We start from the raw sequence: 23545 nt of genomic DNA, 5'->3' as shown, positions 1-23545 counted from the left end.
TAGCCTGCCGAATCTCTTCACGAGCCGCCCTAGATTCAGACCGAGCTTCACTCGCCTCTCGTACAGCCTTATCAAGCTCAGCCATTTTTGCTTTATTCTCCTTCTCAAGGAATTCACATCGGCTGGCAGTATTCTTCAATTCAAGCGCCAGTGCGGATATTTTCTCCTCTCTTTGGCGCCGAGCTGCTTGTTCGGCTCTTAGATCAGCCGATGCCTTCTCGGCAGCCGCATCACTACGCCGGGCCTGCTCCTTGGCCCGGGCTAGCTCTGCCCGAAGAGCTTCAACGGCGGCAGGACCATCTGCAATCACGCACATTTCATATAAACCCTTTCCGGCATCAGGCCTACATTACAAGCACATTGGTGTATGGAATGCTCGACATATATACCTTGCGAGTCGTCAAGATGCCTGTTGATCAATGCAATGTCATCTTCCGCAATATCCAGCTTTCGCTGCAGTTCGGCCAAACCCGTATTTCAGGTAGGCGCAGGAGGGAGGCAGCCTGTATTCCAAGTTAAATCAAGGTTAGCAACTGGGCATATCTTTTTGATCCTCCGATCACTTCCGTTGGAAGGCAATCCAAGTCTCAGGGGCTACTGCATATACAACAGGTGCATTCTGTCAATATTATTCAATTGGCAGATGTCGGAGTAAATGACTACGGGTAGCCTAACCGACTCCCCCTGGCTCTTCAAAAATTATCAGGCCGATCGAGACTTCAAGCACCCAAAGCACGGGGCCTCCTTCCCTTGGCCGGCCATCTCACAGGCCGACTGCTGGAAGACGGCCCGACCCTGAAACCCTCCTGAAGAGAGCCAAAAGAAGGCCGACTCCAAGAAGCTGGCCACAAGAAAACCGACTCCCGGCAAGCGGCCCAGATTGCACCCTCCAGGACAGCACCCACATAACGGTGACAAGACCGGGCGTGGCTACAGTAAAGTCTGCCACCCCCGAATCCCGGAGTACGCATGGCCAAAGTGCGCCGTACGGGTCGGCCATCCCCCGTCCGGCGCGGCACTGTAGCCATGTTGACCATGACGCCACCCACGACGGGTTGTCAGTACGGCCTGGGGCTCCTACAGCCAGAGAGACGCTCGAAGGCGGTCAAGCCTCCTTTTAGTCGGCCTGGGGTGTAGCCGGCTACCTCACTCCCTCGAAGTATGTGCATCATTAAGAAGACAAGACGAGGTAAGGCTACAGTGAGAGTCCGCCGGATGGTGGCACTGTAGCCATGCTTACCTCAGCAAAGCCCTCGTCATCAGGGGCGAGGCTACAGTAACCAGCAGCTGGCGGGACCCACCAGTCGGCGGGCCCCAACGGCCGCCGGAGAAGCCGGCGGATACAGACACTGACGTCCTCGACCCGCATCCAGTCGGATTACCATTGTACCCCTGGGGGGTAGGCCTATATAAACCCCCCAGGGCACCCATGCAAAGGGTTGATCTCTTAGAGTTTTAGACACCACCTAGAGAGAAGAGGAGAGCTAGCCTTGCCCTTCTTCCTCCTCTAGCAAAACAGCTCAAGGAGCCACTTGTAGCCAGTTGTGTTGATCTAGTGATCATGCGGAGACCCCGCAGAGCAGGACTAGGGGTGTTATCTCCACGGAGAGCCCCGAACCTGGGTAAGATTCGCCGGCGTGCATGTCTTCGCCTTATCCCGTTTCCAGGCACCGGCAATGTTTTACTGACTCCCACAATGATAAGCCACCCGTTGGCATATGTCGCACCTACCACCCGACATTTGGCGCCCACCGTGGGGCCAGGTGCACTGTCGTCCGGAGACCTGTTCTGGACGAGAACCTATTTCCTTCCCAGCGAGCGTAGCCAGCCCGGCACGCCCGATGGCACTTGCCCCGAAGCGCTTCAAGGCGCCGACGACGCCTGCGTAGCGAGCTGCCTCGCCAATCTTCTTGGCAAGGCTCGCATCTCCGACGAGCCTGCGTCCGACGCGGACACAGACTGCCCCGAGAGCCGCCTCGTCATCCTCCTCGACCAGCTTCACGTCTCCAGCGAGCCTGCTGTGGATTTGGAGTCGGTCGGCTCCACCGACCCGATGCTTGTCGACTCCGACACGGCATCGCTTGACGCCTTCCCCACCAACGTTGGTGATCATCGACGACCCTCTCCCTCGAGCTGACAGTGGCGGCAGCACTATCACTGAGGTGCTGGTCATCAGCCATGGCGCCGCCTCAGGCGAGAACGCCCACGACGCCCTACAAGCAGCGCTACACGACCTATCCACCCCCATCCCGGCCGACGCCGACGCCGAGACACTGGAGGCACGCCGCCTCGCCCTCATCGCGGAGGGCCAGAAGATAGCATCCATGAGACGCCTCACTGAGGCTCACCAGCGCGAAGTCGACCGCGCCGCCTTTGGTACGCCGCCTCCTGGCGGGCCGAGCCGAGCCGGCATCGTCAAGAAGCGCGGCGCGGCCATCGCTAGCATGCGTGCCGCTCAGGCGGCCGTAGATGAGCTGAACGGGCTGGGGGCCGACGAGCTCCCCTACATGACTAGACGCATCCAGCAGCTGATCGACGCGGCCGCAGAGCGGCATGAAGCCGGCACCCACGCTGAAAGTCCTCCCCCGCGCCGAGAGCACGACGCGACATCCCGGACGCCGTCTGCAAGCGGCGCCCGCGCAAGAAAAGATAAGGAGTCGGCTGCTAGCCGCAGTCTGACTCGGCTCACCATTGAGCGTGACGCAAAAGGCCGCCCCCGAGCTGTGGAACGACAAGGCAATCCGCCTCCTCCCCCGCCACGTGGGGAGAGATATCCCACCCCGCCGCCTGTCACGCATCCGACTGTCGACGACCGACTAGGCAACCGCGAAGGAGTCGGCGATAATGACGCCCGCCATCGGATCGACCGCCAAGCGCGATCCCTGGCGCTAGAAGAAGAAGATGATGTCGACCCGCCTTGCTTTGGCCCCCGCATCCGCGACGAGCCCTTCCCCAAAATGTTTTCACTCCCAAGAGACACGCCAAAATACAACGGCTCCGTGAAGCCGGAAGACTGGTTGATCGACTACTCCACCGCAGTCAGCATAGCAAACGGCAATAGGCGCGTTGCCGTGAAGTACGTCCCGCTCATGCTTCAAGGCACGGCACGCACCTGGTTGAACAGCCTCAAGCCCTACAGTGTCAACAACTGGCTAGACTTCACGGAAGTCTTCATCCGCAACTTCACCAGCACATACAAGCGGCCTCCCAAGCCCCGCCAGCTTTCCTTGTGCGTCCAAGGGCCTAGCGAATCAACTCGCAACTACCTCACGCGTTGGGCCGAGCTCCGCAACTCCTGCGAAGGGGTGCACGAGGTTCAGGCCATAGAGTACTTCACCGCCGGGTGCCGAGAGGGCACCCTCCTCAAGCACTGACTCCTCTGCGATGAGCCGACTACCCTCGACGAGCTGCTGATCATACCAGACAAGTACGCCACGGCCGACTCTTCAATGAAGACTGAGCTTTGAGTGGATGCCTCTGGAAAGGTGCTCGTTCCGGCTCCCAAGACACTGGCTGGTGATTCCAATCGACGCCCGCACCCGAACGACCACAGGCGCAAGGCCCCTGTGCCGCCTTCCAGCAGTCGTCAAGTAGCCACAGTGGAAGACGAACAACCTGAAGAGCGGCCTGTGCCCAAGAAGCAGAAGGGCGGCAGGCCGGCTTGGCAGCCGGCTTTCTCCTACGAGCAAACCCTTGATGCCCCCTGCAAGTTCCACAGCGGCGCGAAGCCGTCCAACCATACAACTCGGAAGTGTCATTGGCTCACGCGAATCTCCAAAGGCGAGGGACTGGTGCCACCTCCACCTACTGGCCAGCCGCATCCAGCCCCTCAGCGCCGGCTGCTCGACCCGCAGTCTGAGCCATTCAAGATGAGTACCCGAACGAGCATGCCGCCTACGTCGTCTTCACAAGCCAAGCTGAAGACAGACGCAGTCGGCGCCGACAATAGCAAGAAGTCAACGCGGTGGCCTCCAACAACCCAGAGTTTATGCATTGGTCTGAGAAGCCTATCAGCTGGAGCCGGGCCGATCACCCAGAGGTGATGCCGTCTCCCGGCTCTTATGTGTTGGTTTGGACGCCAGCCTCGCGACAGAAAGGCGAGCTGCCTGTTTCTCCCAAGTACTGATTGACGGAGGGAGCAACATCAACATACTGTACCGTGACACCATGGAGAAGCTGAACATCAAGACGAAGCAACTCATGCCAAGCTGGACTGTGTTCCATGGCATCGTACCCGACCTGTCTTGCTCACCAATCGGCAAGATCAAGATAGATGTTCTCTTCGGAGACAAGGATCACTTCCGCCGAGAAGCAATCTGGTTTGAAGTGGTGGATCTAGAGAGCCCTTACCACGCGTTGCTTGGCCGACCTGCCTTGGCCAAATTCATGGCTGTGCCCCACTACGCCTACCTCAAGATGAAGATGCCTAGTTCGAAGGGAATCATCACCATAGCCGGAGACTACAAGAAATCCTCCGAGTGTGCTGCGGCCAGCAGCCGGCTGGCCGAGTCCCTCGTGATTGCCGAAGAAAAGAAGATGCTGGACTGAGTCGTGGCCATGGCCGGCAAGCAGCCGGGCCTGTCCCCTGACCCCAAGGAGTATGATGCTCAAGGCTCCTTCCAGCCGTCCAAGGAAACAAAGAAGATACTTCTGGACCCAGAGAACCCGGAGAGGTTTGCCGTCATAGGTGCGAACCTTGACAGCAAATAGGAAGGCAAGCTCATCGATTTCCTCCGTGAGAATCGGGACATCTTTGCATGGTCCCCAAAGGACATGCCGGGTGTTCTGAAGGATTTCGCCGAGCACAAGCTACACGTCCGAGCGGACGCAAAACCCCTCCGCCGACTGTCGGAGGAGAAGAGAAGGATTGTAGGAGAAGAGATAGCCCGGCTTCTGGCAGCCGGCTTCATTATGGAGGTGTTTTTTCCAGAATGGCTTGCCAACCCAGTCCTTGTATTGAAGAAAAACAATAAGTGGCGCATGTGTATAGATTACACCAGCCTCAACAAAGCCTGCCCCAAAGATCCGTTTGCCTTACCTCGAATCGATCAAGTGATAGACTCCACAGCCGGATGCGAGCTGCTGAGTTTTTTGGATGCTTACTCAGGCTACCATCAGATCAAGTTGGATCCAGCCGACCGCCTGAAGACCGCCTTCATCACACCATTCGGAGCTTTCTGCTACCTGGCTATGACATTCGGCTTGAGAAATGCCGGTGCCACTTTTCAGCGTTGCATGCATAAATGCCTCCTCAAGCAACTCGGCAGAAATGCCCACGTCTATGTAGACGATATTGTGGTGAAGACGGAGAAGCGCGGCACCCTGCTGGAAGACCTCAGAGAAACATTCGACAACCTGCGCCGGTTTTAGATCAAGCTCAACCCTGAGAAATGCATGTTCGGAGTACCAGCCGGCCAGCTTCTAGGCTTCTTGGTCTCCGAACGCAGCATCGAGTGCAACCCAGTGAAGATCAAGGCCATAGAGAGAATGTAGATTCCTACCAAGCTGCGAGACGTCCAAAAGTTTACCGGGTGCCTAGCCTCCTTGAACCGCTTCATCAGCCGGCTGGGAGAAAAGGCTCTCCCGCTGTACCGACTCATGAAAAAGTCCACCCACTTCGAGTGGAACGACCAAGCAGACCAAGCTTTTCACGAGTTGAAGAAGATGTTGACCACGCCACCTGTCTTGGCGGCGCCGACTGAGAAAGAGCCCATGCTCCTTTACATTGCCGCGACTAGCCGAGTGGTCAACATAGTTATTGTGGTCCAACGCCCAGAAGAAGGCCGAGGTCAGTTAGTCCAGAGGCCGGTGTATTATTTGAGCGAAGTACTGTCCACCTCGAAGCAAAAATACCCACACTACCAGAAGATGTGCTATGGAGTGTACTTCGCCGCCAAGAAGCTGAAGCCCTACTTTCAAGAGCACCCCATCACGGCCGTATGTACTGCCCCGCTTGCCAAGATCATAGGCAGCCGGGATGCATCCGGCCGGGTGGCCAAGTGGGCCATTGCGCTGGCTCCTTACACGATCTTCTACCAGCCTCGCACCGCCATCAAGTCCCAAGCATTGGCCGACTTCCTTGTCGACTGGGCCGAGACCCAGTACCTATCGCCGGCTCCCGACTCCACTCATTGGCGAATGCACTTCGATGGATCCAAGATGCGCACCGGCTTGGGAGCCGGCATCGTCCTCACCTCTCCCAAGGGCGACAAACTCAGATACACATTGCAAAATCATTTTGCCACCTCCAGCAACGTGGCCGAGTACGAGGCGCTCATACATGGGCTCCGGCTAGCCAAAGAGCTCGGCATCCGCCGGATCCTGTGCTATGGCAACTCGGATTTGGTAGTCCAACAATCATCTGGCGACTGGGACGCCAAGGACGCAAACATGGCGAACTACCGATTCCTCGTTCAGCAAATCAGCAGATACTTTGAAGGATGCGAGTTCCTCCACGTGCCACAGGCCGACAACGAGCAAGCAGATGCCCTGGCATGAATCGGTTCCACCCGACAAGCTATCCCAACCGGCGTCTCTCTGCAATGCCTCCTCAAGCCATTTGTCAAGCCGTCTCCAGAATCAGACTCCATCTTCGTACCGCCTGACCCTGATGCAGTCGGATCCGACTTGGGGAACCCAGCAGGCGGCTCGGGGACTTCAACAAGTGGCCCGGGGACTGCCGTAGTCGCACCCGGCCCGGGGACTGCAGCAGTCGGCCCGGGGACTGCAACGACACAGCAGGCGGCGGCCGACTCCAACTCTTCACCACCCAACCCACCCACCCTGGTCGCAGTAGCCGTATTGGCAATAGAAGAAGTCGCAGCTCCATCATGGGCCCAACCCATCCTCAACATCCTGGTAAACAGAGAGATGCCGACTGACGAGATCTCGGCAAGACAAGTTCAATGCCGAGCCGGAGCATACACAATAGTAAATAGAGAACTCGTTAGGCGCAGCGTCACTGGAGTTTTCCAGCGCTGCGTCGAGCCAGAGAAGGGCATAGCAGTCCTCAAGGACATCCACCAAGGCGAATGCGGCCACCACGCGGCCTCAAGATCACTCGTCGCCAAAGCTTTCCGCCATGGGTTCTTCTGGCCGACTGCTTTGGACGACGCCAAGGAATTAGTCAAATACTACAAAGGGTGCCAACTCTTCAGCTCCAAGAAACACCTGCCGGCTTCTGTACTCAAGACCATCCCCCTCACATAGCCCTTTGCCGTCTGGGGGCTGGATATGTGGGCCCATTCAAGACGGCGCGCGGCAGCATGACACATCTGCTTGTCGCCGTGGACAAATTCACCAAGTGGATTGAAGCGAAGCCAATCAAGAAACTGAACGGGACGACTGCCGTGACATTCATCGCAGATATCACAACCTGGTATGGCATACCACACAGCATCATCACCGACAATGGCACGAATTTTGCCAAAGGAGCACTGGCACGTTTCTGTGCGACACAGGGCATCCGGCTGGACTTAGCGTCCGTAGCCCACCCGCAGTCAAACGGCCAAGTCGAGCGAGCAAACGGCCTCATCCTCTCCGGCATCAAGCCCCGACTGGTCGTACCACTGGAGCGTTCGGCTGGCTGCTGGCTCGACGGGCTACCTGCCGTCGTCCTCTGGAGTCTGCGTACCACCCCGAACAAGTCAACCGGCTTCACCCCTTTCTTCCTTGTATATGGTGTCGAGGCCGTCATCCCAACTGACATTGAGTTCGACTCACCTCAGGTCACCATGTACATGGAGGCGGAGGCCAAGGAAGCGCGAGAGGACGGCGTTGACCTGCTGGAAGAGGGCCGGCTGTTAGCACTCAGCCGGTCCGCCATCTACCAGCAGGGTCTCCGCTGTTACCACAACCGGAAGGTCAAGCCAAGATCCTTCCAAGAGGGCGATCTTGTGCTCCGGCTGATCCAGCGAACAGCAGGTCAGCACAAGCTCTCGGCCCCTTGGGAAGGCCCCTTCGTCATCAGCAAGGCCCTAGGCAACGACTCCTACTACCTGATCGACGCACAGAAGCCGAAGGCACGCAAGAGAGATGATTCCGGCAAGGAGTCGGAACGACCATGGAACGCCAATCTCCTCCGAAGATTTTACAGCTAAATGCAGTATGTACCACGCTACCTTTTGTATTAAGTACAAGACAACGGCCCCCCCGAGGAGCACTCGGGGACTACCCTCTTTTATCTATGTATGATGAGTGTCATACCTATGAATGTATTACTACATTTGTTTTCCTGTCCGGCACCGGGTTCGATCAGTCGGCCCGGGGACTTGCCGCCTTGAGTTATATTAAAGTTCTACCTGTAGTCGGACAAGTAGTGTGCCGGCACCCAAGCCCTCTCTTGTTGAAAGTCGCAGCTCAAAGAATCGACTGTCCGACTGGCAAGAGCCAAAGGCAGGAAAGTATGCCCACACGAAAAACGGCTAAGGACTAACGAACTTATATAACACAAGCCGGCCTCCCACCCCGCAAACCGGCTGTCAGAACAGCCGGCTGGCCGGCTTCCGATTCACCTTGCTACAATCTAAAAAAGCTAGAGTACTTGCCCTCCCAAATGGCCAAGCCCTTCCCCAGCCACAGACTGTAGAGCAGCTGTCCAGCTGGGAAGGCGGCGACCAAGGAGGGCGGCAAAGGAAACAACCAAAGGATGAAAAGCAAATACAATCGGAAGCCAAGCACATGCATGATTATATTACACAAAAGGCCTTCGAAAGACCGGCATTCAACATAGTTTGAATACACCCCCAGTGGGTGGAACTGCGCAAATTTAACAAATATTGTTCAAAGAGCAATAAACAGGAAAGCAAAGACGGCGGATCAGGCCAAAGGTGCAACAGGCGAGCTGGGCAGGTCAGTGGAGACGGCAGTGCTGGCTAGAGGAGTGGCCGGCTAGCGAGTCTCGGCTTGATCATCACCGGCTGCAGGCGGCGCGCTCGCACGCGCCTCGTTGCTGGAGGCACGATCAAGCTGAGGCTGGCTGGTCGCTCCATCGTCTGGCACGGCGTCTTCACCATCCGCTCCCTCCTCTTCGCCCTCATCACTGGAGTCGATCTCCTCCGCCGAGTCTTCACCATCCGCTGGGTTCAACCCAAACCACTCCTCCGGCTGAGCAACGCCGTCATCATTCACCTCAGGGGCAAAGGCACTGGTGTCGGTGTAGTCGGTGATCGCCGAGGCACGCTGGATGATAGCCGGCCGCACCGCCTCCAGCTCTTCGTTGGCCTCCTGCCGCCAGGTGGTCAGCTGGCCAAATCCAGCCCAGGATACCAAGCTCGAACGAACTCCAGTGCCCGCTGGCGCCTGACCGAGCTGCAGAAGCCTTCCAGGCCTCGAAGTGGCCAACCGCTACCTCCACCCAGTCGGCAGTCCGACTGGGGGTACGGGGAATCACCTCGCCGGGCCAGAGGGTGACCAGCATTTGCGCCCCAACGCGCTGAAGATGGCAGAGCATGTGTTGAGCCGGCTGGAGGCGGGCTTGGATCGCCAGAAGCTGCTCCTCATGCGACCGGCGAGCATCTGGCGCAATCTCAGCTCCAGCCTGCCTTTGCATGTCGCGGAGGACCTCGATGACTTGGTTGGCGGCAACAGAGTAACCAGGGAAGTACTCTGCACAAGAGAAGAAAGGAAGAAGACACAAGGTCAGAAAATGGACCAAATGGTAGGCGGCAAGCAAAGGGACGAAGAAGAAGGCGGCCTACCGTCAACCAAATCTTCGATCCGGCCGTAGCCGTCGCTTAGCGCTTGCCTTGCCTCAGCCCAGCTCGCCGCCTCGGTCTCGTATTCGGCTTGAAGGGCGGCCTCGCAGTCCTGTGCCGCCTTCAGGGCCGCCTTATGGCTCTCCTCCTAGTCGGCCAGCTCCTTGACCAAGCAGTCACGCTCCTGAGCCAAGGCATTGCACTCGGCTTCCTTGGCGCGAAGGGCAGTCTGGGCCCCACCCAACTGCTCCCTCAGGTCAGCATTGGCCTCTGCAGATATGGTAAAAAAAGAAAAAAAGGGGGCAATAAGAAAGAAGTCGCCGGGAAGATACGGCCCGACTGCTCAGCAGTCGGCCCGAATCTCGGAGACTACACCCAGTGGGTGTGCTGATGCGCCCCCACGTGAGATAAAAGACGAAGCACTTACTCCGGCTCTCGGTCAGATCAATGGTCTTCTGATTCAGCTCCCGGACCTGGGAGTTGAAGGTAGCCGCACGAAGGTTGTGATAGTCCTGCAAATAGGACAGAGGAGCAAATAAGAGCAAGATAGCAACCAAAGTCTACTAAGAAGTTCCAAGCCGCCTGCTCAGCAGCCGACTCGGAACTCGGGGACTACACCCAGTGGGTGCGCTGACGCACCCCCACGGAAGAAATCAAGAACAAGAAACAAAAAAAGCGGGAAGACTCACCCGAATGGCCGTCCGCGTCGCGAGGAACTCTTGATTATACTGTTTCAGCACGATGGCTTGGGATTGAAGCCGGTTCCGGACTTCTTGCGCCGCCATGTTCAACACGGCCGTCCCACCACCCGGCGTCCATCCCGGCGAGCTAGCGCTGGCCGCCTCCAGATCCTGGGCCGACGAGCCAGAGCTCATGGCCTTCTGCGGGCCCGGCACCGAAGTCGCCTTCCCGGCGCGCTGGCGCGATGGCGACCGAACCACAAGATCTGTCCTCGCAGCCGGCTCGCCTCCAGCCGGTTGCACGGGCGGCTCGCTGGGCCGGCTGCCTTGGTCCGCCCCAGTTGGCGACGGCGGTGCCACCTCCCTCTCTGGGACGACAACGTCGCCCTCCTCCCTCTCCACCGCTAGCTGGTCGCCACCGGCTTCCTCCGGCGGGGGCACCGGGACCTCGGGCTCCACAACGCGAAGGGGGACGACAAGCAGCGAAGGCTGGTTACGCAGGGCCTCCGCCGCCCTCTCTGCGGCAGCAGCCTCCGCCTGAGCCTTGGCTGCCGCATCGGCTTGTGCCTCCGCCATGGCAGCAGCCGCCCTCAGCTCCTCCGCCTCCCGCTCCTCCCGCGCCTCCCGTGCGTTCCGCTCCGTCGCCGCTTGAAGCTCGGCACGGGGGTCCATGCGGCGGGCGCTTCCAGATCCACCCGCCGCTCCAACCACGGAGGCGGCAGCGGTCCGCTCAAGAGAAAGCGGAGCCCTGTATTTTTTAAGTCAAGACAAGGACTCAGAAGAATATCAACGAAAAAGAAGAAGGAATACGTGAGAGAATTGACACTTACGCCGAAACCACTTGTGGCTGCTTCACCACCTTGCGGAAGCGGGCAGCCTTCGCGGCCACCTCGTCCCGCCTAGTCGCCACCGCCGCGCTCTTGGGCTTCTTCGGCCGAATGCCGAATAGGCTCGGCGCGTCTTCTGCGTGCCGCCTCGGCCAGTCGGTGCGCCAGATGAGCCCGAGCCGTGCTGATCAGACGCCGGCTGGCGGCGCGGGACGACCTCCACCTCGTCATCATCCGACCAGTCGTCGAAGCTGGCTCCAAGCCCAAAGCCGCCTGCCTTGCAGCCTCCCCCCTCGATGTCGTCGTCCAGAGCGGCCGCCCCCAAGTCGGGGTCATCTGAGTCGTGCGCCGTCCGGTCGGGGAGATATTGGCGCTCCACCCCCGCTGCCCCGGCTGCCAGTCGAAGGAGGGGGCTCTGTCAAGACAAGCAGACTGGTCAGAGTCGGCCAAGAGAAACTCGGTGACAAAAGTAAAGAAGAGAAGAAAAAGAAAGTTTACCATAGGCGGCGGATTGGCACGGGAGTACGGCTCCTTGCCAAATCGCCACTCGTCGGCGAGCTTGCAGTTCGCAAGGTAGTTCACCATCAGAGCTACCTCCGCATGAGGCATCTCCTTGGTGCACATCCGACTCGGATCGAGTTAGCCGCTCATTTGACAAATCATATGAGGGCGGCCTTGGAGCGGGAGCACCCGGCGTGCCACGAAGGCGGCCAGCAGGTCGGGCCCGGTCAGGCCCTCCGACTGGATCATTACCCAAAGTCGCGCGACGGCAGCTGCTCCTGCCGGCGACAGTGTTCTGGCCCGATAGGACTATTGGGGCCGCCTCCCAGCCGGCGGGCCGGCTGCATAAGCCGGCAAGTTGACGAAGTCGCCTTGCGGAGCGATGTTCTTCACATAGAAGTAGGATTTTTCCAGCGCTTCACCGACTGGATCAGCGTGATGGGAGGAAAGGGGTTGTCGGCTACCGGCCTCTGCATCATGATGAAGGCGCCGCTCTGAGCCGGCACGCCCCTCATAGCGGTACCGAGCTTGGACTGGAAGAATTCCCCCCAGAGCTCGAGGGTGGGAAGGACGCCGAGGAAGCCCTCGCACAAGGTGACGAAGGCGGACAGCAGCACCACCGTGTTTGGAGTGAGGTCGTGCGGCTGGAGCTGGTAGAATTCGAGGAAGGAGCGGAAGAAGCCGCTCGCAGGCAGGCCAAGGCCGCGCAGGAAGTGCGAGCGGAAGATCACCCGCTCGCCCTCCTCCGGCGCCGGCGAGATCTCCCGCACCGGCGCAAGACGGACCCGCACATGCTCCTTGCCGGGCAACCGCCGCGTCTTGCGGAGGAAGTCGATGTGGTCCTCGTGGACGTTGGAGCCGTCCCAGTCTTCGCCGCGCGACATGAGGGCAAGAAGCCGATGAAAAAAGGCGTGGCCACGCCGAAAGCACGGCCCCGCGGCGGTGAAGCTGCGGGGTAGTGAAAAGACTGGAGGGACGGTGCGGCAGCGAGGGGCTACGGCGATGAAGAAGAAGAAAAAGGAGATGGCGGAGCGAGGGCGAGCGTGCGAGCGTCTGCTGCTCCACCTCCTGCCCCTATTTATAGCCTCGTGCGGCGAAGCCGAGGAGGCGAGACGTGGGGGGCGTGGGATTAGCTGCGCCCACTCCCCCACGTCCCGCGATTATTGCGCCCTAACGGCGTGCGGAAACTGCCGTTGGAAGGCGAATGGCCCGTTTTGGGCCACAGAAGATCCAACCACGTGGTGCGCGGGCGGCAAGCGGCCGGCCCGCAACCAGGCGCGCGCGCCAGCTGATTCCCGCCTTCAGATTCCGAGGCCTCACCAAGACGGCGCACCTGATCAAAGCCGGCTCCTAGATGCTGGCTCCTCAAGATAGGAAGCTGATTAAGCTTCTCGTCCTCCTTTCAGCCGCGAAGCCCAACTAGCTTCGGGGACTACTGTCGGAGTAAATGACCACGGGTAGCCTAACCGACTCCCCCTGGCTCTTCAAAAATTATCAGGCCGATCGAGCCTTCTAGCACCCAAAGCACGGGGCCGCCTTCCCCTGGCCGGCCATCTCACAGGCCGACTGCTGGAAGGTGGCCCGACCCTGAAACCCTCCTGAAGAGAGCCAAAAGAAGGCCGACTCCAAGAAGCCGGCCACAAGAAGGCCGACTCCAAGAAGCAGGCCACAAGAAGGCCGACTCCAAGAAGCCGGCCACAAGAAGACCGACTCCCGGCAAGCGGCCAAGATTGCACCCTCCAGGACATCACCCACATAACGGTGACAAGACCGGGCGTGGCTACAGTAAAGTCTGCCACCCCCGAATCCCGGAGCACGCATGGCCACAGTGCGCCGTACGGGTCGGCCATCCCCCGTCCGGCGCGGCATTGTGGCCATGTTGACCATGACGCCACCCACGACGGGTTGTCAGTACGACCCGCGGGCGGCGGGCCCCTATAGCCAGAGAGATGCTCGAAGGCGTTCAAGCCTCCTTTTAGTCGGCCTAGGGTGTAGCCGGCTCCCAATAGCCGGCTACCTCACTCCCTCGAAGTATGTGCATCATTAAGAAGACAAGACGAGGTAGGGCTACAGTGAGAGTCCGCCGGACGGCGACACTGTAGCCATGCTTACCTCAGCAAAGCCCTCGTCATCAGGGGTGAGGCTACAGTAACCAGCAGCCAGCGGGACCCACCAGTCGGCGGAGAAGCCGGCGGATACAGACACTGACGGCCTGGACCCGCATCCAGCCGGATTACCATTGTACCCCTGGGGGGTAGGCCTATATAAACCCCCCAGGGCACCCATGCAAAGGGTTGATCTCTTAGAGTTTTAGACACCACGTAGAGAGAAGAGGAGAGCTAGCCTTGCCCTTCTTCCTCCTCTAGCAAAACAGCTCAAGGAGCCACTTGTAGCCACTTGTGTTGATGTAGTGATCGTGCGGAGACCCCGCAGAGCAGGACTAGGGGTGTTATCTCCACGGAGAGCCCCGAACCTGGGTAAGATTCGCCGGCGTGCATGTCTTCGCCTTATCCCGTTTCCAGGCACCGGTGATGTCTTACTGGCTCCCACAATGATAAGCCACCCGTTGGCATATGTCGCACCTACCACCCGACAGCAAAACTATATCACAAACCTCAAAACCCCTTAGGAGGCTCGTGAGGGCCTCATTCAAGACGCTCTTCGCGGATAGAACCTTTTCGACCACCGTAACCATCAAGGCACGGTGTTCCTCCGAAACGGACGCTTGTCGCAGCATGTCCGTCAGCATTTCCGGTGCTTCTGGGTCTTCGAAAGCCGCTGCCGGAGTACGGTATTCCTTTAAAGGAATCCGCCCACTCACCCCCGGGATCGTCTCTGGCTCTAAACCGGATAGGGCGGGGCCGCCATGCTTGATTCCCGAACCCTGAGTGACAGAGGCACCACCTTCGGGTAATGCCCTCTTCGTTTCCTGCACTGCTTGTCGACCAGGAGGAGCCCCCCGGGACGATACCTTAGAATCATCCGCCCTGTTGGGCGAGGGGGCCGGAGAAGGCATGTCACTCTCCATCATCTCTGGAAGAAGGTCTCCCAAGGAGGACGACGATTGGGAAACCCCAGGCGTTAACCTGTGAGGACATACGAATGTCGGAAGGTTACTTCAGTAATAAGAAAGGAAGGAGGTATGGTTTAAGTACCCTGCTGCACTTACGGTTTGGCCAGAGGTTTATCCTCATCATAAAGCTCCAAGTCAACATCACTTGCCCGGCCCAAGCCGCCCGTCGATGGCGTTTTCCCTTTCTTGGAAGGTTTCCCCTCCTGACCTTCAGAAGCGGTCCTTTTCTTGCCATGGAAGGCCTCCTCTGCACCTTTGCCCTCGGGCAAGAGGGTTTAGGTTTCACCGAACACAACGTCTGATTTATCCTTGGGGCAGAGACCACCTTCGGCCTCCCTGTTCCCGCCCTCCTCCGCAGACACCTGGTACGGTGTCGGAGTCAGCATCCTCGTTAGTAGGGCGTTCGCAGAGTCTTCGGGAAGGGGCGTCGGACACAAGATCAACACTGCTTTATTTATCCAGTCCTGTGAAGGGACGAATTGTTTGATATCTTACCAAGGGATACTCGAATAAAGGGTGTGCGGAGATCGAATACTTACCGCGGTGTCCGGATGATTGTAGTCAAGGCCAACATCTTCGGTGGTGTCCGGCCATTGGTCTCGTTCCCCGAAATATAATTTCCACATTCCCTCGTGCGTAGTGCTGAGGAAGTGCTGAAGAGTCCGCCGTCCTTCGGGATTAAACTCCCACATACGGAGAGGCCACCGCTGACATGGCAGGGTCCGGCGGACTAGCATTACTTGAACGACGTTCACAAGACCGATGCCCTTCTCGGTAAGGCTTCGGACGCGACCTTGTAGGGTCTGCACTTCATTGACAGATCCCCAGTCCAGTCCCTTATTGATCCATGAAGCAAGCTGAATTGGAGGGCCGGGTCGGCACGCAGGCGTAGCCGCCCACTTGGAGCCCCGCGGCTCGTTGATGTAAAACCACCCCTGCTGCCATAGGCCGGAAGACTTGGCGAAAGATCCGTCAAACCAAACCGCGCTGGCGAGCTTGCCTATTGTGACGCTGCCGCACTCTGCCTGCTCCTCCTCTGTCACCTGTGGCCTCACGTCAAAGGTCTTGAGCCACAAACCAAAGTGCGGAGGAGTCCGGAGGAAGGCCTCACATGTGACGATAAATGTCGAGATGTGGATAATAGAGTCCGGGGCCAGATCGTGAAAGTCTAAGCCCATAGTAAAACATGAGCCCCCGGACGAAGGGGTTAAGCGCGAACCCCAACCCATGGAGGAAGTGGGACACAAACACTACCCTCTCGCTGGATTTGGGGGTAGGAACGACCTGCCCCTGTGCAGGGAGCCGATGGAGAATTTCCAGGGTCAGATACCTCGCTGCGCGGAGCTTCGCAATATCCTCCTCTGTGACAGAAGAAGCCACCCACCATTCTGGATGGCTGGATCCGGACATGATTGGGGATGGTGGCGATGAGAACCCGAGGGTTGGAACTTGGGGTGGCTAGGGTTGAGGAAGAACTGAGCGCAGAGGAAGAAGACGAGTCTGGGACCCTATATAAAGGCCCCAAGTACTAAGCGTATCCACCTGGGTCTCGAAACTTACCAATCTCCAGAGAGTTGTACCCGGGGGACGGTTGGGTTACCCACGCCTGCAGTAATGAAAATCCTGTGAAAAAGGGGAACACGATCTCTGCCTTGGCAAGACAAGCCAGTAAAACCGCGTCCCGAGACGTGGGGCGACGCGCCAGCGAACGGTTGGAAATAGTGACCGGCCAGGTGTGATGTCATAAACAGTTACCAATAAATTAGGCTCGTATATTTTCTGCAACTATATATATGGGTCCGGATACATCTACTACATCCGGAGACTATCTTGGAGTTTGAAGAAAGGGGAACCCGCCTTGCAATGCCGAAGACAATCTGCGCGCCGGACTCCTCGACATTGAAGCCAGGTTCAGGGGCTACTGAGGGAGTCCTGGACTAAGGGGTCCTCGGGCGTCCGGCCTGTTATCCATGGGCCGGGCTAACGGGCTGTGAAGATATGAAGACCGAAGACTGCACCGTGTCCGGATTGGATTCTCCTTGGCGTGGAAGGCAAGCTTGGCGACCAATTATGAAGATTCCTTCTTATGTAACCGACTCCATGTAAACCCTAGATCCCCCCCCCCCCGGTGTCTATATAAACCGGAGGGGTTAGTCCGGAAAGGACACATTCATTACCATATACACATAGGCTAGGCTTCTAGGGTTTAGCCATTACAATCTCGTGGTAGATCAACTCTTGCAATACTCATATTCATCAAGATCAATCAAATAGGAAGTAGGGTATTACCTCCATAGAGAGGGCCCGAACCTGGGTAAACATCGTGTCCCCCGTCTCCTGTTACCATCGATCCTAGACGCACAGTTCGGGACCCCCTACCCGAGATCCGCCGGTTTTGACACCGACAGCTGGAGCCTGTGGCTGATGATCACTGCGCGGCCGCGGCCGCGGCCGTGCAAGGTCAGGTGGAGGCCCTGCTGAAGAAGTTCCGCGGCTTTGCCTCCGCACCCTTGTCCGGTGAGACCGCCGATCCTGCGGCTGGTGGTGCAGGTGAAGACGTCGTTACCCAAGGAGGGACACCTTCTGCAGGCGGTGGCGGTGTCCAGGGGTGACCTGCGGCTACTCTTCTGTTTTGTTCCTGTAATGTGCATCAGGCCTCGTGGAGGCGTTAAACTTTCGTTTGATATTGTGAGGACAATATGTTTTGTAATATTTGCTTTGAGGTTTTGTGATTTTCTTCTTATTTGCTTTGTGTTCTGCGACGGCAGAGCCCGGCCCCGCGCATACCTCAACCGCCATTGGGCCGACCGGAGACCAGGACGAACCAAGGAGTGAGGGGCTACGTGACCAGTTTGGCTCCTGAGTCGCGATGCTCAGGAGTCCTCTCTTGACGCGCAAACAACTAATAGGGAGGAGACGCGAGGATAAGTAAGTGTTCTACGTCGGCAGAGCCCGGCCGCGCGCATACCTCAACCGCCATTGAACCGACCGAAGACCAGGATGGACCAAGGAGTGAGGGGCTACGTGACCAGTTAGGCTCCTGAGTCGCGATGCTCAGGAGTCCCCCTTGACACGCAAACAATCTCCATACCTGCCCTCGCCGAGGCCTCGGGAGGAACGTGTGACGACCAGGTCCGGGAGACCTGGTTAGGTGGCGTGCTTGGGGCGTGGCTTGAGCACAGCCCCCGCGCCCAGCCCCCTCGTGCGGCTCTCCCGAGGGGAGGCGTTGCGATGAGGCCAGACGCTGAGCTCTGGGCTCCCTGAGGTTGGTACGGCCGTGAGGCCGCCCTCCGTTGTTTATCACCAGCGCGGAGCGTAGTGCTTCTGCTTGTGCACGGGCATAGCCGCTCCTCGGCAGTGTCGACGGCCAGTGCGGAGCATGGTGCTTCCACTTGTGCGTGGGAGGGGGCCCCTCCAGGAGGAGCCCCCGGGGCGTGTAAAGCCCCGCCCTGACACGTGGCTTGCACGGCAGGGCTGCGAGGTGTATATGGGCACTCGTAAGCCAGCGTGGGACTCACGAGGCCCTACCTCAAGACGGGTTGCGCCTGGTCTTGGGTCTTTGATGGTTGTGTGTTCATGCGAGATGGTTAGGTACGAGCGCTCTACATCCTCAGGTCCTGGCCCTCGAGCGAGCTCAGCCGCCGCTGGTATGCCAGGTCGCGATGCCGTGGTCAAGGCCAGGGGGTGAGGGCTGGAGAGCTAGTAAGAGCTCCTGAGTCGCGATGCTCAGGAGCACCCCTTTTAATGCGCAAGCGAATTGCATGAAGGAGGGGCGGACCCATGGCAAGCCGGAATCGAGTAGGTGGTAATCGGGTAGATTAAGCATGGAAGGCAAATCAACTTGGGTAAATGCAGAAAGATACATGCCACTGGGTTAGGCCCGAGCGGCTTGGGGATGATGCAGCCCGAGGGGCGCCCCCAGCAAGGTAAGCTAAAGACATAAGAAAAGGATACACGCCACAAGGACGGACCCACGCAGCCTGGGAATAATGCAGCCCGAGAGGCGCTCCCAGCTAAACGAACTTGGAAAGTGTCGCCTGGTTCTATTGACGAAGGAGAGTCGAGGCAGCTGAAGGCATGCAACGAAGGGGTAGCTCCTCATGAGCCACCGGGGCCCTGAGCCTCGGGAGGCTCTGGGGGCTCAGGTGGTTCCTTGAGGACCGTCTCCATCTCCTCCAAGACGGCACGGTGCCTGGCCTCCTGAGCCGCCAGGATACGCCGCATGTTGCGCTAATAGGCTGACGACACGCTCGGCAGGCCAAAGGGCATGCGAACGTAGCTGTCCGGCGGACCCTCGCAGCGTCCCACGCGTGAAGGCCGGAAGAGCTCCTGAGAAGCGGCCTTTTTGAGCCCTGGAACGTCGATGCAGACGCGCAGCCCATCATCCTTGCCTGGATGGGGAGCTGTGCCTCATGAGCGGCGGTCGCCGCGCATGGCCCTTGCGTCTTGCAATTCCTGAGTGGTCTTGGTGATGAACTCCTGAGCGGTGGGCGCTCCTTGCCATGTGCCCTCTTGAGGAAAACATGCCACGAAGCACGCCTCCAAGTGGTGCCCAAGCGCCTCCCTCGTGATGTTGGCAAGGTCTGCGGCCCTCCAGAAGAGAGCCCCCGAGCCCTGCCGGAGGAGGGCGCCGGGCGCGCCTTCCTATGCAATGGAGGGAGGCGCCCCTAGAGCGGGCGCTGATCCTGACGAGGTTCCAGTCGCGACGCCACCCTCCTAAGGACCGGCACGGCGCTGGTGCTTCTTCTTGGGGATGGCCTCCAGAGGGCCCTCACTTTTGCTGTCGGGTCACCGATCGCCGCAGCTTGGAAGGCGCACTCGAGGGAGCACATCGCATCTCTCTCTTCACATGGGACCGTGATGATTCCGCCGCTTCCCGGCATCTTGAGGACGTTGTAGCCGTGGTGGGTGTAACACCGCTGATGTGACTTTCCATATTTGTAACTCCAAGTCTTGCAATTTTCGGCTATGTGTTATGATATTCCCTCCGTGGTTGGGTTCTGACTTTGTTTTACATTTTGTCCATGTCATGCATTTCATATCATGTCATCATGTGCATCTTATTTGCATACGTGTTCGTCTCATGCGTCCGAGCATTTTTCCTGTTGTCCGTTTTGCAATCCGACACTCCCACATGCACCGGCGCACCCCTCTTGTCTCTTTTCGAGAGCGGGTGTTAAACGTTCTCGGAGTGGACTGAGTCTTGCCAAGTGGCCTTGGTATACCACCGGTAGACCACCTATCAAGTTTCGTTCCATTTGGAGGTCGTTTGATGCTCCAACGGTTAACCAGGTAACCGCAAAGGCCTCTTGTGTGTTGCAGCCCAACACCCCTCCAAAACAGCACAATAACCCATCTAAGTCACTTCCATGCTCTCCGTTGTTGGATCACGATCGTGTGGGCGAAAACCGCACCCCATTTGGAGTCTCCTAGCTCCCTCTACTTATAAATATGTGCACCCCTCCTCCAAATCTGGGTCCAAAACCCTAGCACCGCTCCCCTCGCGCCGCCGGACACGTCCGACCCGAGACGGATGAAACCGCTGTCGCGCCTGCACCAGTCAGGCGGCGCCACGTGGTTCGTCAGAGGTATTAAAAAAACCTTCTTTTTGGTCTTTTCTTTCTTGCCGCCACTTTAACAGGTGCCGCTGCAATGAGAGCGTAAGTTGCGGAGTTTTTTCTGGATTTTTTTTGGTGCGCTCTTCCTTTTTTTGGATAGAAAGAAGGGTTCCCCCGCCACCGCCCGCCGCCGTCGGCCCGCCAGGCCCGCTCGGGGCCCCCGCGAGCCAGCTCCTCCGCCCGACCTCGTCCGCCGCCGTGCCACCCCGCTCCTCCGCCGGCGACCCCGCCGCCTCGCCACCCGCACGCGCCGCCTCGACGTCCGCGCCGCCCGCGCGCCCCGGCCTTCCCCTCGCCAGATCCGGCGTCCCCGACCCCGGCGACCTCCCCCGAGCTCTCCTCCGGCCGCCCCTTCCTCCGACTCCGGCGAAGCTCCGGCCCCGCCTCGGTTCGCGTGCCCACGAAGAACTCTAGATCTGGAAAAGGTTGACCCCGAAATCCTCCAAGTCCTGAGATTATCACATTATGTTGCCATGTTTATCATACCATAACTCTATGTGTGCTGCTCCGTTTCATGCGCATGATATATCAAAATGTTCATCAGGTTTTGCTCTTCAGTTTGTTCCATTGTGCCATGTCTGTTTGAGCTCATCTTGATGCCTAAATCTTCGTTGCAACAGTGCTATATGATGTTTACTGATGTTACTTATCAGAACTTGATGTTTTGTTATTTTTGCTGCATTTGATGTGTGCATCTTTTGGGCATGAGCTCTACATGTGTTTTGATCTATGCCATGCCAGATTTACAGGGGTGTATGCCATGTGTTTTTGTGATCTATGTGGTGATTAGCACAAGCATGCAAACTAGGCTTCGTGATGTTTCTGTTTTCAGGGACAGGATTTTGCTAAGTCTTTTCCTGCTGTTATTTTGATGCCATGTATCCATGTGGCTACAGTGAGATCTGTGCTGCTTTTGAGTATGTTCATTAAGGATGTTTTGAACATATGGTTATGCTATATCCATCCATGCCCCTGATTGCAATTATGGAGTTCCCTAGCATGTCTCAATCTTGCTCTACTTTTGCTATAAAATGTTCCTGGCAGAATGTTAACATGCTATTCAATTTTGCCAAGGTTGTTGTAGTTGATCCATACATGCTATGAACTTGCTCTTGCCATGGATATCTTCATGAACATGTCTTCTTGCTGTTGGTATGCTTGGTTTATCATGCAATGCTTTGTGATGAGTGACTCGAGCTCACAAATATGCCTTCATATTTGTGTTAATGCCATGCTCTGTTTTCTGCCAAGTCTGAAACCTGTTAACGAAACTTGCTATGTTTACATGGGTGCATCATATCTTCTGTGCCTTTTTGGCTCATGGTCAGTAAGGGACGTTTGTTCTATGCATTTAGTAGATTGATTCCGTGCCTTGTTTTGCTATGTTAAGTTCCTGTAGCCTATTGATTGCTTGCTCTAAACATTGCTACCTGCTGCTGTTTATGCCATGTCCAATATTTTCACCAAGTCTGTGAAGCTGATATCTTTTGCACTTTTGCCATGCTTGTTTGAACCTGTTATATTGTGATCTAGCCGTAGCTCAGTGTTCATCTTTCGTCAAGCAACTTTAGTACATCACTTTCCTATGCTTTGTTGCTATGTTGGGGTGCTGTAGCATAGTTACTTGATGTACTAAGTGCTATCATGCTGTTAATCGCAGAATTGTGTCATTCTTGTTTTGCTTGCCATTTGCAAACCGTGCATCCGTTTCCGGTGATATTTATATCGATTTTGACCGGAATCGTCTCATCTTTCCAGCGGCATACTTGGTTTGCCATGTTGATGCCTTGTTCATCTTTTCCCTTCCGGAGCACGCATATGCATTGCATATCACATCTCGCATATCATGTCATATATTGCATCATGTTGCTTATGCATTTCCCGTGATTGATTGTTGGCCCTTTGCTTGTGTTCTTGCCTTGGGTAGATCCGGGAGACGAGTACGCTTACGAGGAGCCTGTTGAGAACGCTTACGAGGATCAAGCTTTCGACAACTTTGAGAACCTTGCAGGCAAGATGACCATACCCTCGAAATCACTTCTATCTTTGCTTTGCTAGTTGTTCGCTCTATCGCTATGCTGCGCCACCTACCACTTGCTATATCATGCCTCCCATATTGCCATGTCAAGCCTCTAACCATCCTTTCCTAGCAAACCGTTGTTTGGCTAAGTTACCGCTTTTGCTCAGCCCTTCTTATAGCGTTGCTAGTTGCAGGTGAAGTTGAAGTTGGTTCCATGTTGGAACATGGATAATTTGGCATATCACAATATCCCTCATTTAATTAATGCATCTATATATTTGGTAAAGGGTGGAAGGCTCGGCCTTATGCCTGGTGTTTTGTTCCACTCTTGCCGCCCTAGTTTCCGTCATACCGGTGTTATGTTCCTTGATTTTGCATTCCTTACGCGGTTCGGTGATTTATGGGACCCCCTTGACAGTTCGCCTTGAATAAAACTCCTCCAGCAAGGCCCAACCTTGGTTTTACATTTGTCTACCTAAGCCTTTTTCCCTTGGGTTTTCGCGAGCCCGAGGGTCATCTTATTTAACCCCCCGGGCCAGTGCTCCTCTGGGTGCTGGTCCAAACTAGAGCCACTTGCAGCGCCACCTCGGGGAAGCTCGAGGGCTGGTTTTAGTTGTACGTAGTGTTCATCCGGTGTGCCCTGAGAATGAGATATGTGCAGCTCCTATCGGGATTTGTCGGAACATCGGGCAGCTTTGCTGGTCTTGTTTTACCATTGTCGAAATGTCTTGTAAACCGGGATTCTGAGACTGATCGGGTCTTCCCGGGAGAAGGTTTATCCTTCGTTGACCGTGAGAGCTTATAATGGGCTAAGTTGGGACACCCCTGCAGGGTATTATCTTTCGAAAGCCGTGCCCGCGGTTATGTGGCAGATGGGAATTTGTTAATGTCCGGTTGTAGAGAACTTGACACTTGACTTAATTAAAATACATCAACCGTGTGTGTAGCCGTGATGGTCTCTTTTCGGCGGAGTCCGGGAAGTGAACACGGTTTGGGTTATGTATGAACGTAAGCAGTTTCAGGATCACTTCTTGATCACCTCTAGCTTCGCGACCGTTGTGTTGCTTCTCTTCTCGCTCTCATTTGCGTATGCTAGCCACCATATGCTTAGTGCTTGCTGCAGCTCCACCT

Source organism: Aegilops tauschii, chromosome 7, assembly GCF_002575655.3.
Source record: "Aegilops tauschii subsp. strangulata cultivar AL8/78 chromosome 7, Aet v6.0, whole genome shotgun sequence".
Lineage (NCBI taxonomy): Eukaryota > Viridiplantae > Streptophyta > Magnoliopsida > Poales > Poaceae > Aegilops > Aegilops tauschii.
The sequence above is the reverse complement of the archived record's forward strand: the minus strand, read 5'-3'. Positions refer to the sequence as shown.